The following is a 19,199-nucleotide window of genomic DNA, read 5'->3' as shown; positions in this document are numbered from 1 at the left end:
GTCACCCCTAGCTACCAAATAGGTGGCAATCCCTGAACACAGAAGAAGTTATTAGGGACCTAGGAACCCAGGTTGACAGTAGCCTTTCATTCGACAGTCATATTGCTAAAGTAGTTAGGAAGACCTTCTACATTGCCACCTTATCATGAAGGGATTCACATCCAGATCAAGGGAAGTCATAGTCCCCTATACTCATCACTCATCAGACCAATGATTGAGTACAATGCCCCATTTGGAATGTACCTGACCCGACACTTGCAGCAGCTGGAGGCCACAAAGTTCCTCACCAAAAGGATAAAGGGTCTCAAAAATCTGTCTTATGCTGCCCGACTGAAAAACTCCAGTTATATTCAGTTGCATCGCTTGCTCAGAGGGGGACCTATGCCTGACATACAAGGCAATGTCAAACCCAGACCTGATGAACATGCTTCATCTCAAAAAATCTAGATCCCTCAGAGCCACAAGGGCAGGAGACTTAAACCTAGACACGGTTATTAATAGGACATGCTGGAGGGATAGATTCATCACCCAAAGACTCCCTATGCTGTGGAACAAAATCCCGGTTTACGTGAGGCAAAGCACCTCGCTGGCCTTGTTTAAGAGAGATCTTGACCAATGGATGGGAGATCGCAGATACACCCCAGGGGTCACCTCAGTGTCACTGCTTGACAGAGGCACAGCTAAATAATGTGCATAGTTTCTCCAACCTAACTATGGGCTAGGCTTATAAATGCCCTCGGGCAGATAGCCTAGTATGAACCTATGAACCTATGAACCTACAAATATGTTCTATGGACACAGTCACCAACACAACTGATATAACTGCAAATATCCATGACAGACATACACAGACAGCTTTCATTTTGCAAAACTTTATTACATTCTGGTGTATTGCCAAAAGGATTCAAGGACTAGCAGTACCTGCATGCTATGCAGGAAGCATTTAACAGTGCCTTAATGAATCAGCCTGCAATTACCGTAGTATTAGTCCACTAGAGGATAGGTGTTCACATAGGGAAAGAACACCCACACACATATAGACGTTGTATAAAAGGGTTTCCTACACACCTGCATGTGCTATGTACACCCACCAACATCTACCCCACAACCAAAATAATTACATCAAGACATACTGTCATAGGTTCATAGGTTCATAGGTTCGTACTAGGCTATCTGCCCTAGGGCATTTATAAGCCTAGCCAGAGTGTGTGTGGCTTTCACCACCCCTTAGGATGAGAATACTATGCCCATTTAGGGTTTAGTTTACTGTGCCTCTGTCTAGTAGTGACACAGAGATGACCCCCGGGGTAAACCTACGATCTCCCATCCACTCGTCAAGACTTCTCTTGAATAGAGATAGTGAGGGGCTCTTCCTAACATGGATTGGGATTCTGTTCCAGAGTGTAGGGAGCCTCTGGGTTATGAATCTGTCCCTCCAGCATGTCCTATTTATTTCTGTGTTGAGGTTTAAGTCCCTTGCTCTCGTGGCTTTGATGGATTTGGATTTTTTGAGGTGGAGCATGTCCATTAATTCCGAATTGGACATGGCCTTGTACGTTAGGCACAGGTCACCTATGAGTAGACAGTATGCGACTGAATAGAGCTGGAATTTTTTCAGTCGGGCAGCATATGACATATGTTTAAGACCCTTTATCCTCTTGGTGAGGAACTTTTGGGGTCTTTCCAACTGCTGCAGGTGTCGGGTAAGATACATCCCAAATGGGGCATTGTACTCAATCATTGGCCTAATAAGAGATGAGTACAGGGGCACAATGACCTCTCTTGATCTAGATGTGAAACCCTTCATGATAAGGTGGGCAATATAGAAGGTCTTCCTAACCACTTTGGCAATGTGAGTGTCAAAAGAGAGGTTACTGTCAACCTGGGTCCCTAGGTCCCTGATTACCTCTTCCGTACTTAATGGATTACCACCTATGTGGTAATTTGTGGGTAACTTGTTTTTCCCAAAGGGTATGACTATACATTTTTTGGTGTTAAGCTTAAGGCCATGGCTCTGGCACCAATTATCCATTTCTATGAGTCCTGTCTGAAGGATGTTTGTGTCCGCTGGAGTATCAATTATGGCGCCCAGTTTGCAGTCATCTGCGAACTTTGTCAGCCACAATCCTCCTATGTTTGCTTGTATCTCGGAAAAATAAATGCCAAACAAGAGGGGTCCCAGGACTGAGCCCTGTGGGACACCGCTTGTGACTGGCTTAGAGTCTGACATAGCTCCAGCAACTCTGACCCTGTGGGTTCTGTCCTTGAGCCAGTTTGCAACCCATCTCGTGACATATGGGTTTACATTTAAGCTGGTGAGTTTGTCTATGATGCCCGAGTGTGGTATTGTGTCAAAGGCTTTTGCAAGGTCAAGGTAGGCTGTGTGAACTGCCTTACCTTCATCAATGGTCTTAGTGATGGTTTCAGAAAAGTCGACCAAGTTCAAAAGGCAGGATCTGCCCTTGACCAAGCCAAATTGGGTAGGATCCAATGTCTGTAGGTCCCCAATGTCTTTGTTTATGAGTTCCATAATGATCCTCTCCATAGCTTTGCAGAACAGGCTCGTCAAGCTTAAGGGGGAGTAATTTCCAGGGTCCGTAGACGCACCGCCTTTGTGAAGTGGGACCACTGTTGCCGTACGCCACTCTTTGGGTACGTATCCTGTAGTAAGGCTAAGATTAAACAGCAGCCTTATGTTTGGGTTTAGTTCCTCTTGAGTTCATGTAGCACACAGCCGGGTCACCGGTCCCATTGATGCTGTGTTTTTAGCTTTAGAGAGGGCGGCTCTCACCTGGGCATCTGAGATGTTAGGGAGGCTACACTCTGCTGGGATAGTTATTTCTCCTTTTGGGGGAGAGGGGGAGGAGAAATTTGCACTGAACCTATCTGCCAGAATGTTGGCAATGTCAGTGGGTTCAGTGTATTTATTGTCATTTTGGACTAACCAATTATTCAACTACTGTACAACATCTGCTGAAACCTTAACATACCTGGACACAGACACACTAACATGGCCCTATGTGAAATAGTTGCTGTTATACAATTGAACAGCTGCTGATGTAACAGGGTTTGTATGAACTAATTCTGTTTCAGAGGGTTGAAAGGTTCGTACACCAGGAAGTGTTACTGAGTACTGATTATCAGCACAGTATGATACACAGTAACACCAAACTAAATATGTCTGGTAAGCACACTGTAAACCCCCTAACATTATATGCATAGCTATGCAGCCTTGAGCTGGTCAAACAAGCTGGCCAGACTGAAACATATGCAGAAGTATTAGGTACAGACAAACCCTGCACAAGTAGCAATGTTCAGAAATATAACAGCAGTACTCACATTTAGACCAAATCCCCTAGGCATTACACACAATATATTACTGTTCATCACCATACAGCTGTTGCAATAGATTCCAAACAACACTTCCAAGCTGTCTTCCTCACAAGTAAGGCAAAAGGACAATGCCCAAGTAGAGTACTCAGCTATACTCCACTGTAGCCATGGTATTGGCTAAGGCAGTAGCAGGGCAGCTGATGTGCATGTAATTAGCTACTTAGGAACACCAATTGGTTATCGGGACAGCACATGTTACTGATCTGTAACTATAAAAGCTTGCCTTGTCACACATTCAAACCATCTGTATCTACCTGTAGGACAGTACAAAACACTGAAAGACGAACCGAAAATGAGTATTATACTAGTCAATAACACCTCCGATAACTAAGAAGGCATGTATAACATGTCATATGTCTATGTATGTAATACCTGTACTGTAAGAATTATAGTGTAATCTATGCATATAGTGGAAATAGCTATTTTGTAGCGATGTATTGTTGAGCAGTAGTAATGCTTGTAGTATTCTATGTTTGTACTGCTGTAGGTCACAATACAAACTCTGCATACACTACAAGGGATGATATGGGTTTGGAACCTACCAATTCGCTTCCAGCTACTGTCAGTGTCAGGATTGGTCCAACAAGCATGTGCTATAACAGGGGATAGTATATTTTGATATATTGTAACAGTCGACATATGTATGGGTGTATAAGTAAGATGAACATGTTAAAGGTGGGCTTACCATGCAAATATGGTGTGCATTGTGGGATATTGTGCCAATAACTGCAATGTACAGTATTTTAGGCAGATCGGTATTGTATTCTACATAGCAGTTCTGTTATGTTATGCAAACAGTAGTTATGTCTATTGGCAATTTCAATACTCAATAACAGGATACATATCATTTGTATTCATCTGACAGTTTAGCAGCATAATAGCAAAGATAATTGGAAGAGCCAGGTAACTATCCATGCACATAACACATGTAATATCCACCTCTCTAGTATTGTTTGCAAGCAATAACAGCTGTGCATGTGTACATGTTATGCAAATGTGTAGTGACCCTTGTTACAGGCCTGGGCCAAATGGCTATGTGCACACCTACATAGAGTGGATATTGAGAGTAGAGACACACTGGTTGAACTACCAGGTTTGTGTAGCCCAACCTCTCATTGCCATCCTAACAGCCGCTTGCACATACTGTATGTAAGGTAGTGCACAGCACTGGTAATGAAACAGGTTGCATATCATCTTTAACTCCAGTGTAACATCTGCAGTAGGAGTGTAAGATGTAGAAGACAGCTGCCCGTGTGTAATAACTGCTTCATAGGTGATGGCTCACACTATCTGATTATATCCTGATCATGTTGATAGTGGCATCAGAGTCTATGGATACATGTCTCTGTTTGGAGAGTGGATGTCTGTGCCCAACAGAGCTCATGGTCCTGGTGGATATGTGAGTATATACCCAGAGAAGGAAACAGACCTGTACACACTTGCATTATCTGTAATCAACTAACAGGATGTGATGTGCTCCTCAGAGGAGGATTGCTGCTAGAACCTAAACCCACTCCCACCCCCCACCCCCAACACTTAGTAATATATCCATGTACACTACAGGGCCCCTGTAGTAATGACTATGCAGGTACAAGCTGCACTCTCTAAAGGCATACATACAGCTTTCATGGGACCTGTCAACATCTCAGGGTGTATCCTACACAAATGTAAGAACATTCAGCTATCCACATGCACATCATGTTCAGTCATAGCTCCAAGTCAGGCTGCGTACACACCAAATGGTGCACAGCAACAGTTATCACACCTCACAAAGGGTGAGACACCACCAATAATGGGAAATAGTGTACAACTACCCTGCTGAGTCTGGTCTGTAAGGCCATGAACCGTGATCAACGTATTTGATGTACTCGGTACAGATGTAGATGACAGTACGGTTGATTCACACTGTATATCATGACCTTGCCAGGTCATAGGACACCATCACCCATACTGTGTTCTGGCTACACTCAGTAAACTAGGTGTATATTCCTATGTCACAGGAGTGGTTGGCAACTGGACTGCTGGCGGAACCAACACTACAGAAGGTGTCTGACTAATACACACATATCAAACCAGTGCCAGCTACAGTAATACTGGGTTAATTCCTGGTACTCCCCCTCTTTGTTATCTATACCACACAGACTAACACAGAAGGCATCTGCCTATCGATGTTTGCAAATGTCTATGAACTATGAGCAATAGTCGACTCAATGTGTGCTGCGTTCAATATACAGAAGGGCCTTAGTGTGTCAGATGTGTGGTGTGTGATGTATGGCCACAATCTGTCACCTAAGTATTGCATTGTCATCCCCTATGTTACAAACCCTGTACACATGAACTACCACCTAGGCAGCAGTCAACATAATGGCAACTGTGTGTATGAGATGCAGCTGGACAGTACTCTTTCCTTTGATAGTTACTTCACCACACCAGACAGATAGTCGTATGTGGCACCCCTAATCATGACATGGTGCCATCCAGGAATATAGAGATAATTGCTCAGCCATACTCAACACCCATGTTCATAGGTTCATAGGTTGATACTAGGCTATCGGCCCTAGGGCCTATAGAAGCCTAGGCATAACAATTTCCTGGCTATTTCTTCCCACACTATTTACTTCCCTGGACCCCTGTTTAGCAGGGTGACTGACATGATCCCTGGGGTAAATTTCCTTTCTCCCAAGTGACCCATAATAGATCACATATTTCCTTTAAGGGTTATTGCCATACATAGATGGCCTACACTGCCCTTCCCAATCCCTAGCTGCACTATGTAGCATGCAGCCTACCCTGACTAAGGCCATGTCCAACCCAGAGGTGTTGGACATGCTACACTTAACACATCCTGATCCCAAATAAACACATACTTCATGGACATCCACCGTTTTAGTACAAGGATCACAACATGCCTGACAGATGTCTGTCCCATACACTTAACATACTCTTGCTATACTATGCATCCTTGTCCAGCAAAGTTGCACATCACCCCTCTCTGTGACATGGTGTGATGGCCGCATGCCAAATATATCAGTAACCCTGTGGATCAGTTCTGTGGCACTGCTTGAACTGGCCACTGAAACTTACCTGTCTGTTGCCTACAGCTAGGTAACCTGTCTGCCTAGGCTCATAAATGGCCCAGGGCATACAGCCTACTAGATCACTATGACCATACATGCTATAGTTGATATCCAGCCCTGCAAATACCATCAGGCTAGCTATTGTCCCATGTGTTACACATGTGCAACACAGGCAATACATGGCAGGATGCTACACAGCTGTTCAGTGCCATGTAGATGTATATGGCAAAGCACATTATTTATTTATTTATTTCACATTTGTTAAACGGGTTAGTCCAACTGGGTAAGAAATTACCCATTTTCAGTGGAGACCCGAGGGGAAAAGCCCCGAACAAAACATACAAATACATACAAATAGAGACAAGTTAACAATATAAAGAGCAAAACAAACTTATGGATAAAATGGATAAGAAAAATAAATGTAATCCAAGGAATAGTACATAGCTATAAGTCTGCAGGGTCACAGGTCATGTCCCTAATGGGTTTTTATGACTATATATGTGGCATATACACAGCATTAAGGTTGATTGGATTAATATGAACACATCCAGGCATCTGCTGATAGGTAAAGACACCAGTACAGGCAAACAGACATGCCCACTTCAAGACAACATCCACATGGTGTATGAGCAATGTCATCACATGAAACACACATATATGGCGATAACATCACATCACCAGTAAGTGTCAAATGTGTGCGACTTATACATGTCAGTGGTGTTAGTGTCATGTAAATTTGCAAAGACGTATTTTTAATCTTAATAAATGTGATACACATGTATGTTCAGCTGTACTGCTGTACTTTTCTGTGAGTTACTGTGACCTGTCTCTATCATTATGTCTTCCAGGTATGCCACATAGCAGACTTCCGGCATACAGCCGCTTGGAGGATGAGGTCCTCATCCCATACCTCCTCGACAACCACACAACACTCTTCAGCCATGTGCCACAGGATGCACAGCAGCGGGATGCCCTGTGGGAGGAACTCTGCAGGAGGGTAAATGATGTTGGCGGTCATAATAGCACCTATCAGCAGGTGCTCCAACAATGCACTGACCTCATAAGATGGGCAAAACAGCAATTGCCAGGGAACAAGGTGCAACAGCTGGGGGGCCACTCACCCAGCCCCCACTCACACTTACCAAGGAGCTACTGGCCAACCTGGGAACACCTGCAGACCTCCATCTACAAGCTTTAGCTGGTATTGTGGAGGTGGGTGTCTCTCAATCACTGAGCCTAGAGTTGCCTGGTAAGTCACTACTGCACATATAACACAACTATATTTCATATAGTTACATGTGTTACTGTACAATATGTAATGTAACATCATATGCAAGGCATGTATGCACACATGCAATATACTATAGTCTGCTACTCTATGTATGCACAGATGTGCATACTCCATAGTATAGTGTATTGTACTGGCTTATGTGCTAACATGGACATTGCACCTTGTAGCTATCACACAGGTGTGGATAATGATCTTACTGCTGTGACACTCCTGTTTAGGTACCTCTGGCATTTTGCAGCAACAGCAGCCTGTGTCAGGTGTGATTGTTATTATTTAACAGGCTTGATAATGCATGGAACATATTATTTACCAGGCTTGATAATGCACGGAACATATTAATTGCATGCTATCTGCCATAACACACGTACACATAATGTATAGTGGTCCTGTTAATGGACACTGGTCAGACTTGCAAAGCATCACAGTGTTTACCCATGTGAAACAATTGAATACTATATGAAACACCTACACTAAACCTTCCAAACTGTCATTGCCAGATGTGTGGACAACAGTGAATACAATGGTGGAGGTGTGTTTCACTGTAGGGACAGGTACTACATATCAGCATTACACATGTTGGGAAAACGAACAGTACTGTACAGAGAGCATATGTGTGCACACACTCTAAATGTGTTGGAGCTGGAGTATGACCAGCCCACAGGATACACCCTTGTGGATTATACCCTTGCTATGAATGTCACACAATGTCATGTGCTATCTGACATGTCCATGACATGTAGTGGGCTGACTGCAACACTGCTCAACTATCCTGCAAAACATGTATCAGTACTCAGCTATACTCCACTGTAGCCATGGTATTGGCTAAGGCAGTAGCAGGGCAGCTGATGTGCATGTAATTAGCTACTTAGGAACACCAATTGGTTATCGGGACAGCACATGTTACTGATCTGTAACAAATAAAAGCTTGCCTTGTCACACATTCAAACCATCTGTATCTACCTGTAGGACAGTACAAAACACTGAAAGACGAACCAAAAATGAGTATTATACTAGTCAATAACACCTCCGATAACTAAGAAGGCATGTATAACATGTCGTATGTCTATGTATGTAATACATGTACTGTAAGAATTATAGTGTAATCTATGCATATAGTGGAAATAGCTATCTTGTAGTGATGTATTGTTGAGCAGTAGTAATGCTTGTAGTATTCTATGTTTGTACTGCTGTAGGTCACAATGCAAATTCTGCATACACCACAAAGGGATGATATGGGCTTGGAACCTACCAATTCGCTTCCAGCTACTGTCAGTGTCAGGATTGGTTCAACAAGCATGTGCTATAACAGGGGATAGTATATTTTGATATATTGTAACAGTCGACATATGTATGGGTGTATAAGTAAGATGAACATGTAAAAGGTGGGCTTACCATGCAAATATGGTGTGCATTGTGGGATATTGTGCCAATAACTGCAATGTACAGTATTTTAGGCAGATCGGTATTGTATTCTACATAGCAGTTCTGTTATGTTATGCAAACAGTAGTTATGTCTATTGGCAATTTCAATACTCAATAACAGGATACATATCATTTGCATTCATCTGACAGTTTAGCAGCATAATAGCAAAGATAATTGGAAGAGCCAGGTAACTATCCATGCACATAACACATGTAATATCCACCTCTCTAGTATTGTTTGCAAGCAATAACAGCTGTGCATGTGTACATGTTATGCAAATGTGTAGTGACCCTTGTTACAGGCCTGGGCCAAATGGCTATGTGCACACCTACATAGAGTGGATATTGAGAGTAGAGACACACTGGTTGAACTACCAGGTTTGTGTAGCCCAACCTCTCATTGCCATCCTAACAGCCGCTTGCACACACTGTATGTAAGGTAGTGCACAGCACTGGTAATGAAACAGGTTGCATATCATCTTTAACTCCAGTGTAACATCTGCAGTAGGAGTGTAAGATGTAGAAGACAGCTGCCCGTGTGTAATAACTGCTTCATAGGTGATGGCTCACACTATCTGATTATATCCTGATCATGTTGATAGTGGCATCAGAGTCTATGGATACATGTCTCTGTTTGGAGAGTGGATGTCTGTGCCCAACAGAGCTCATGGTCCTGGTGGATATGTGAGTATATACCCAGAGAAGGAAACAGACCTGTACACACTTGCATTATCTGTAATCAACTAACAGGATGTGATGTGCTCCTCAGAGGAGGATTGCTGCTAAAGGTAGCTACAATTTTTCTGTAACAGCCAGTGTTGTCATGTCCATAACACAATTATTTACATGTGAGCATCACTGTCTAAAACATCTTCATAAGCAATACGTAAACTAAATACAGTACTTGGTACTTGTGGTACTGAATGCTCATACAGGCATGTCCACTAGTCAGCTACTGGTGTTTACTAATGTCAGCTTTGTGTATGTGGCCATCCTGGGGGAATGTAATCTCTATGACATGTACAATGCCAAACCCACCTAACACCACACCCCACACATTGTTTGGGATGCAGCTACAGGGGTAAGCTGGAAGGCAGCCCAGTCTACAGCCATGACTGGACTGGACAGTCATGAGGTGTAGGTTAACACATGCAGCTCAACAACACAACCAACACATACCCTTACCAGAACACAGTAAGGACATCCACACACACTACCAGAAATCACACACATTCACAGACATTTCTAAGTATCTGGCCAAACAAGTGAGCACCCAAGCAGGAAGAGACAGACACCGAAATACACAGACTGTATGACATAGTTTGCATAATTGTGCCACACCTCAGAACACGTGACTGGAAACATGCCCAACAGTACTCATTTGTGAATGCAAACTCTAGCACTATGTTACACAGCAACCTATACGAGGGCATACATAATGTCAGCTGCCTGTCTGCCATGATTAGCCATATACCCATATACTCAGACCACTTTCTGAACTATACACATGGCTCTGACATATTCCATGTTATTGTGCAAGACCTGTAATGCAGTAGCCTGGACTGCATGGAAACACATGTAGGAACTGTCAGGTCTTGTAGCCCATGAAGGTATGTCCCAAGGCCTGGGTAGCATTCTGCCATTGGGCAGAATGATACTGCAGTACAGGAACAAAAGGATTGTATTCCACAATTGTCTAGTGTAGTGGTGCAGGTCAAAGGGTATCCAGTATCTGTCTGCCTGGGATAACATGGTTGACAGACCATGATGCTTTGCCAGACAGGGCCTGCACCTGTCACCCCTGGGAATCTGGATACTGCCTAGGGCTCATGCTTCCCCTACAGTGCCTTCATCATGCATAGTTCAAGTGAAGGTCCACTGCTGTTACAGGTACAGCCAAGCAATAAACTGCGGGTCTCACTACACAATGATACATGTCAGAAACACTATACGGACTCACATTTGTCAATCCCTAACATGGAGAACATATCTGTGCAGTGGCTGAGACATGTTTCAACGCTCTGGAGGAGCACACTTGCATGACCATGTTATAACACATACCTCACCTCTTGCCCATTATCCTTTATTGGAACACACGGGCCGCAAGTGTGTCCATATTCCTCAAGGATATGTACACCCCCACGCTAGTTGCACTTCCATAACTTCAGATGCATTATGCTGAGCAACTACCTTTGTGCCAAACTGGATTTCAAATTGCACTTTGCGACAGATCACCCACCAGTACACCCCCACATTAGTTGCACTTGCATAACTTCAGATGCATTACGCTGCGCAACTATCTTTGTGCCAAAGTGGAATTCAAATTGCACCTTCAGACAGATCACCCACCAGGCCGCGGATTTCCCAACTGTCATAATGTGCTGTAATGGGGAAGATTAGGTCTGAGACAAAACCATAATACTGGCTACTTTCAGCTATTCCATTATGAACTGGGAAGACTCCTCATGTACCAACACCTGCGCTCAATGCATGTTGGATTCCATCGACCCCACAGACCTGGATCACAGTAGTCACACAAACAGGGCTAACAGTATGCTACACATAGTCTCCAATGCCAATGTTATGCTTCCTAAGAGCAGAGTGGTGACTGTCATGGCATCCATGCAGGTGGACAATGCATGTGCAAATGCTGAATCCTATACAAATGAACCTTAAGCAGTCACATATGTGCAGTGATTGTGCCATTGAAACAGAACCAGGACTCAACCCAACACAAACAAGAAGGCAAACTGGTGGTACCATGCTTTAAACTGTACCACAGAAGGTAGTAACTGTTGCAAGAGTGAACCACACATGAGTGTAGGTGATCCCTGGTCAGCCTCAGTAAGATGCAGATACATCATATAAAACCACACAAAGATACTGTGAAACTAATCAGCCACATATTATGAGGCCAAGCACAGAGCATTCTATAGCTGTGCCATTAATCGGAATGGCAACGGCAAGACCTGCCGTGCTGCACAGCATTACGGCATGGGAAGTACTGCACCTACAGAAATAGCACCCATTCATCCAGATAGGGTCTTCTAAAACCTAAACCCACTCCCAATCCCCCAACACTTAGTAATATATCCATGTACACTACAGGGCCCCTGTAGTAATGACTATGCAGGTACAAGCTGCACTCTCTAAAGCCATACATACAGCTTTCAAGGGACCTGTCAACATCTCAGGGTGTATCCTACACAAATGTAAGAACATTCAGCTATCCACATGCACATCATGTTCAGTCATAGCTCCAAGTCAGGCTGTGTACACACCAAATGGTGCACAGCAACAGTTATCACACCTCAGAAAGGGTGAGACACCACCGATAATGGGAAATAGTGCACAACTACCCTGCTGAGTCTGGTCTGTAAGGCCATGAACCGTGATCAACGCATTTGATGTACTCGGTACAGATGTAGATGACAGTACGGTTGATTCACACTGTATATCATGACCTTGCCAGGTCATAGGACACCATCACCCATACTGTGTTCCAGCTACACTCAGTAAACTAGGTGGTGTATATTCCTATGTCACAGGAGTGGTTGGCAACTGGACTGCTGGCAGAACCAACACTACAGAAGGTGTCTGACTAATACACACACATCAAACCAGTGCCAGCTACAGTAATACAGGGTTAATTCCTGGTACTCCCCCTCTTTGTTATCTATACCACACAGACTAACACAGAAGGCATCTGCCTATTGATGTTTGCAAATGTCTATGAACTATGAGCAATAGTCGACTCAATGTGTGCTGCATTCAATATACAGAAGGGCCTTAGTGTGTCAGATGCATGGTGTGTGATGTATGGCCACAATCTGACACCTAAGTATTGCATTGTCATCCCCTATGTTACAAACCCTGTACACATGAACTACCACCTAGGCAGCAGTCAACATAATAGCAACTGTGTGTATGAGATGCAGCTGGACAGTACTCTTTTCTTTGATAGTTACTTCACCACACCAGACAGGTAGTCGTATGTGGCACCCCTAATCATGACATGGTGCCATCCAGGAATATAGAGATAATTGCTCAGCCATACTCAACACCCATGTTCATAGGTTCATAGGTTCATAGGTTGATACTAGGCTATCGGCCCTAGGGTCTATAGAAGCCTAGGCATAACAATTTCCTGGCTATTTCTTCCCACACTATTTACTTTCCTGGACCCCTGTTTAGCAGGGTGACTGACATGATCCCTGGGGTAAATTTCCTTTCTCCCAAGTGACCCATAATAGATCACATATTTCCTTTAAGGGTTATTGCCATACATAGATGGCCTACACTGCCCTTCCCAATCCCTAGCTGCACTATGTAGCATGCAGCCTACCCTGACTAAGGCCATGTCCAACCCAGAGGTGTTGGACATGCTACACTTAACACATCCTGATCCCAAATAAACACATACTTCATGGACATCCACCTTTTTAGTACAAGGATCACAACATGCCTGACAGATGTCTGTCCCATACACTTAACATACTCTTGCTATACTATGCATCCTTGTCCAGCAAAGTTGCACATCACCCCTCTCTGTGACATGGTGTGATGACCGCATGCCAAATATATCAGTAACCCTGTGGATCAGTTCTGTGGCACTGCTTGAACTGGCCACTGAAACTTATCTGTCTGTTGCCTACAGCTAGCTAACCTGTCTGCCTAGGCTCATAAATGGCCCAGGGCATACAGCCTACTAGATCACTATGACCATACATGCTATAGTTGATATCCAGCCCTGCAAATACCATCAGGCTAGCTATTGTCCCATGTGTTACACATGTGCAACACATGGCAGGATGCTACACAGCTGTTCAGTGCCATGTAGATGTATATGGCAAAGCACATTATTTATTTATTTATTTCACATTTGTTAAATGGGTTAGTCCAACTGGGTAAGAAATTACCCATTTTCAGTGGAGACCCATCATCTTGCAGATGTTTTGGATATAGACGATTGGGGAACATGGTGGGAGTCCTTGACAGTGGCATTTCAATCCTCGAGCGTGGAATGTCTGTGCTGGAACATCTGGTGGAAGTGAGGCATCAGGCACATGGACGTAGGTCCGCTACATCACCTGTTGAAGGTCTACATAAACATGCTACTGCACATGCCCGTTCCCATAGTGGCGGTAGAAGCAGCAGTGCAGCTGGTGCTGTGCGGTCCACACCAGTACACAGCAGGCCATGTGCACATGGTCCTGGACAGTCCCAACAGGGACATGATTCCAGTGGACATGTGTCATCAGACAGTACCCAATCTGGACCTCTGCCTGGTAGTGCCCGTGCAACCCCTGGCAGATGTAGGTCACATGGCCATGGCCAGACACCATGAACTGTGAAACCTGCCTTGTACAGTCTGCAGCTGTCAATAATACCCCTGCATTGGCCAGACACATGCCAGACTTTTGTACATGCATACACACACACCAGAAACAAATGTAGGGCACCACAACACACACACACACACACACACACACACACACACACGCATAACATCCACACACTCCGAATTATATCACAGGCCCTAACACACACACATGATGTCATCCAATGGCACAGCCTAGGCCTCTGTCAAACATTATCACCCTGTGCATATGATGATGCCAGTGCCACATCCCTGTCATCCACACTATTGGTGCAGGGACATGCTCATATGGTCTGATGCACAGGGTGAACATACTAGGTAGACAATTGTAAATTAATATTGTTGAGTAGTGTTGACAAGCAGCAGACATACCATTATTACAGTTTTAGAATGGATTTTGTACATTTAACAGTATGTATCATGTGGAACAACACTAACAGCATGTTGATCTTAACGTTCTCCCTTCCTCTTTCTGGTGTAGTTGCATGTGCTGGGAGATGTCAGTGTTTGCGGTTAGTGTCCCATATGTACATGTTGACTACCCTCAGGTCAGTATGACAATACCTGCATGCACTTTGTAGCTTCCACATCACAGTTATAGTCTCCCATGTTTCAATTATGTTTACTGTTCTAATGATCCAAGAGCATGATAGCTGTGTAGTAAGCTACTGTGTTCAGAGCCATCACATCCATAGTGAGTGACATCACAGGTATAGTTACCTGGAGCAGGGAGGAGGTAAAAGAGTGGTATGCCAGATGACAAGGGTAAAGGCCGGTGGAAATAGTGGCTTCTCATTGGGAAGCAGTAATACCCACTGCCATGACAGCATGCAAACACAGACACACCCACACACACTCAGGGATTCACAGACACAGTAACACACACTCTGACACACGCACAGTTGCCAGTGTTTGGATGAGAACCCCTGCCTATGTGCATATCATCATTATAGTACTACGCAATTACAAGATGCGCCACAGAGATTACACATGTACATGTAGTTGGAATAGCCTAAGATCGAGGACATCGACAGGGAAACTACAGTGCAGTGAGTGTATGTGGGGAGGGGGGTCCATCAGTAGACTATGTAACAACAGCTCACACCCCAGGGTGTACATGTTAACAGATGGTTAGAATGCCCGTCTATGATTGATGATATCAACAGGGATGCTAGATTGCATTGAGTGGATGGGGGGATGGGGCATTACATTTCACTATGGTAAAATACAGCCTCACTCCAGGGACCGGACAGCCATACACACACACACACACACACACACACACACACACACACACACACACACACACACACACTGGCATTCACAAAGATATACACTTATGTCACACACATACAGACACTGTACATGTGTGAGGTTCAACCACCTGCCTATGCCTTTCTTTCTACACTTCACTCTGTACTGGTATCAACAACAGTGTTCAGGAGAGTGATATCATGTGGGATGTATTCCCAAGCATACGTGACATATATGGACACACACACACCCACACATGCCAGTACTGTGAATCAAACACCTGCCTATCTCATGATAGGTATTACAGAAGTATAGCACTATTGCATCTGGTACAAAGCTTACTGACTCTTTCCTTTGCCAACTGTGCTGATATATGCACAATATATACACAGTGGAGGTATTACTATTACAGGTGTCATGAGGTTTGCCTTCAGTGTCACCCTTACAGCATTCTACATTGTCTGTCATCCCCTTCAATTTACAAAACCTGACCTTAGCAGTTACACAGGTTATTGTAGGACTGGTTGTAGCACACCAGTGAGCTGTCCTCAGTAATCATTCATCTGCAAAGAAGCCCCACCACTTAGTAGTCATGTCCAAACATCTGTCCATACCTCATGTATGGCTTACTGTATTTAGAGCATATCACCATATACAGTTGGCAATGTTGAGGCTGTATTGCAACAGCAGCATGGTGTACTAAGACAACAGTCACCTTCAGACATCAGACACTGCACACACATGGAATCTACACAAACATCAATACAGGTACACATATGCAGTCTACATCAGTAAGTGCACTAGCAGGTCAAGAGGATACATTCCACACCTTCCCCACGCCATGTGTGAAACATAGCCAAGCATTACACCATAATGGTTGTTGTATTCATGTACTGGTAGGACACACCTTCACTGAGTAGCCAAGTGTACGTATATGACAACAGCGCATATCAGCGAGACACACACAGCATTATTCCATGTCATGCTCCTACAAACTTTTACTTGACAGTGCCATGGCGAAGCCAGGGCATTGTAATGGTCAACAGTGAGCACATCATATTTGCCACACACCTCATGTTTACTGGAAGAGTGCCAGCAATGTGCTCTGTTAGAGCTAGGCAGTACACTCATTCAAGCATGTGCAAGGTCTGTGGCTTGTAAACATCTCACCCCAGCATGTACTGGCTATTGTGGTACTAAGGCTAATGTCCAGACAGCACACAGCATGCATGGCATGCAATTGTTGACATGGGGTATATGTAGGAGCTGTGGTCACACATGGCTGTACATGTCATGAACATATCCCCTGTGACTACCCAGGAACATAAAGAGCAGAGCTGGATTTCCTTGTGAATGTCAATACAGGCCTTGTGTAGGTCCTATGACCTGTTATTTGGGTATGTTTGTAGGCATTGCATTAGGTGGACATGTCTAAAGACATACATGCCACATGGGGTGTTGTATGATATGATAGGTGTCTTGGGTGACCAGTAGCGAGGGAATATTACCTCTGTTAACATAGATATCAAACCTTATGTACTGTTAGCATGCTATCTGCCATGTGCATGTGTGTAATGACTGTAGCCATCTGTATGTAGAAAGGATAACAAAAGCTATGGTAATGTCATTTATATTGTATGAGTGTGGGATGTACATATCCAGGGCAGGTACAGTTAGGTCATATCCAACCATGAGGGTGTTGTTTACTGGTGTACAGCAACAGTCAACCATGTTAATGCTGACAGCATCTGAGGGACCCTGGTATGTGTACAACTGAGCTGGTTACAAACAGTGGTATTACTGCATTGCATAACACATTATGCAGCTGTGTCTGTACATGGGTACTTTACACAGTTGATGTAGGCCTAGGTACATTCCACCAATCGAGGGTTATCTGGTGGTCTACCATACTATGTCATACCACATATGGATGTGTGTTGGTAGTCTGGGGACAAGGTGGTGGATGTGTATGAGGATACAACCTAGAATGCAGCATTTGCCACTGTCACCTGTACCTGACTCAATTGTGATGTGTTATGTCGGACTAGTGGTCTTTACATGTGAGTAGCCTTTATGAATATGTGTACACCACCACCTAGAATGGTCCATACTACTGTTATGGCCCACATGTCTGGATCTGAGTTACATGGTGGTAGTGCAATTGTGCACTACAGAGCCTTCAGACAGGTGTTCCTCACTGCACAGATGTCAGTATTCCCCATTGTAGGTTCTAAATTGAGCAAATGGATTACTAAAGCCACACATCTAGCACTGGTTACCATAAGCATCCAATGCAATTGTCTTGTAGGTGTCAGGGTGTTACTTCTGGGTGTAGGACATTTGTCTTGGAATGTGGCTATATGGGTAAATGCGACCTAGGTATTATCCACAGACACATGAAACATGGATGTATGTGCTCTGTGTTGAAGGCTTGTTGTTCAGTCATGACAGCCCAGAATGACAGACACTGGACAACCTCATAATAATAGCAGAACATTGGCTCATTGTTTTGGTCTAGCAGTTGCCACTTGTACCATGACATCACTGCAAGTGGCAGTAATGTGCTTGGTAGCAAATGCCTCATGTAAGGTGACAGACAGCAGCAGAAATTGTGTATATGACCAATGTGAGATATACTTAGGGTAGCAGTCCTGCTAATAATGACAACTACTAACACAGCTGGGAGAGGTCATCATGACATCTGCACCTCAGTACCATTACACAATGTGGCTCACACATTATGCTTGCACATGCCACTGTTCCACATATAATGCCACTGTACACAACCTGCTATCAATGTATGCCTTTCAGGGCAGCAAGGTGTGTGACACATACTGTAGGTAGCATCCACCTGTGTGACCCAGCTAACCTATTGTCTGTCAAGTCCACACATGCATGAATGTGTATACTTATATATATGTCAGTACTTCTTGTACATGTATGCATGTGTATCACACAGCACAGACACAGATATATCATTTACAGGCCACATACAGGTATCAGATAGTAAACCAGTATGATGTGCATATATACTGACATGTATGATGTACATAGCTGTAAACCTGTGTTTTACAATAGGAGTCCATTGCAACGTGTTCTGTTCATGTAAGTGTATAAGCATGCACACTGTGGCCTTCTGTGGTTAGAATTGGAGTGCATCCCAAACAGCCCTGTGATGCTAAGTGCATGAGTGTACCCACTGCCACCTTGTGTAATTTGAGTCAGTGCATCCAACAAGCCCTTTGTTACTAAGTGTATGAGCATGCCCAGTATAACCTTGTGTAGTTGTAGTCATAGTGCATCCCAAACGGCCCTGTGCTACTAAGTGTATGAGCATGCCCACTGTAACCCTGTATAGTGATAGTAGTTGTCCATTCCACAG

The sequence above is a fragment of the Protopterus annectens genome, chromosome 7.part0 (assembly GCF_019279795.1).
Source record: "Protopterus annectens isolate FY-2018-M chromosome 7.part0, PAN1.0, whole genome shotgun sequence".
Lineage (NCBI taxonomy): Eukaryota > Metazoa > Chordata > Ceratodontiformes > Protopteridae > Protopterus > Protopterus annectens.
The sequence above is the reverse complement of the archived record's forward strand: the minus strand, read 5'-3'. Positions refer to the sequence as shown.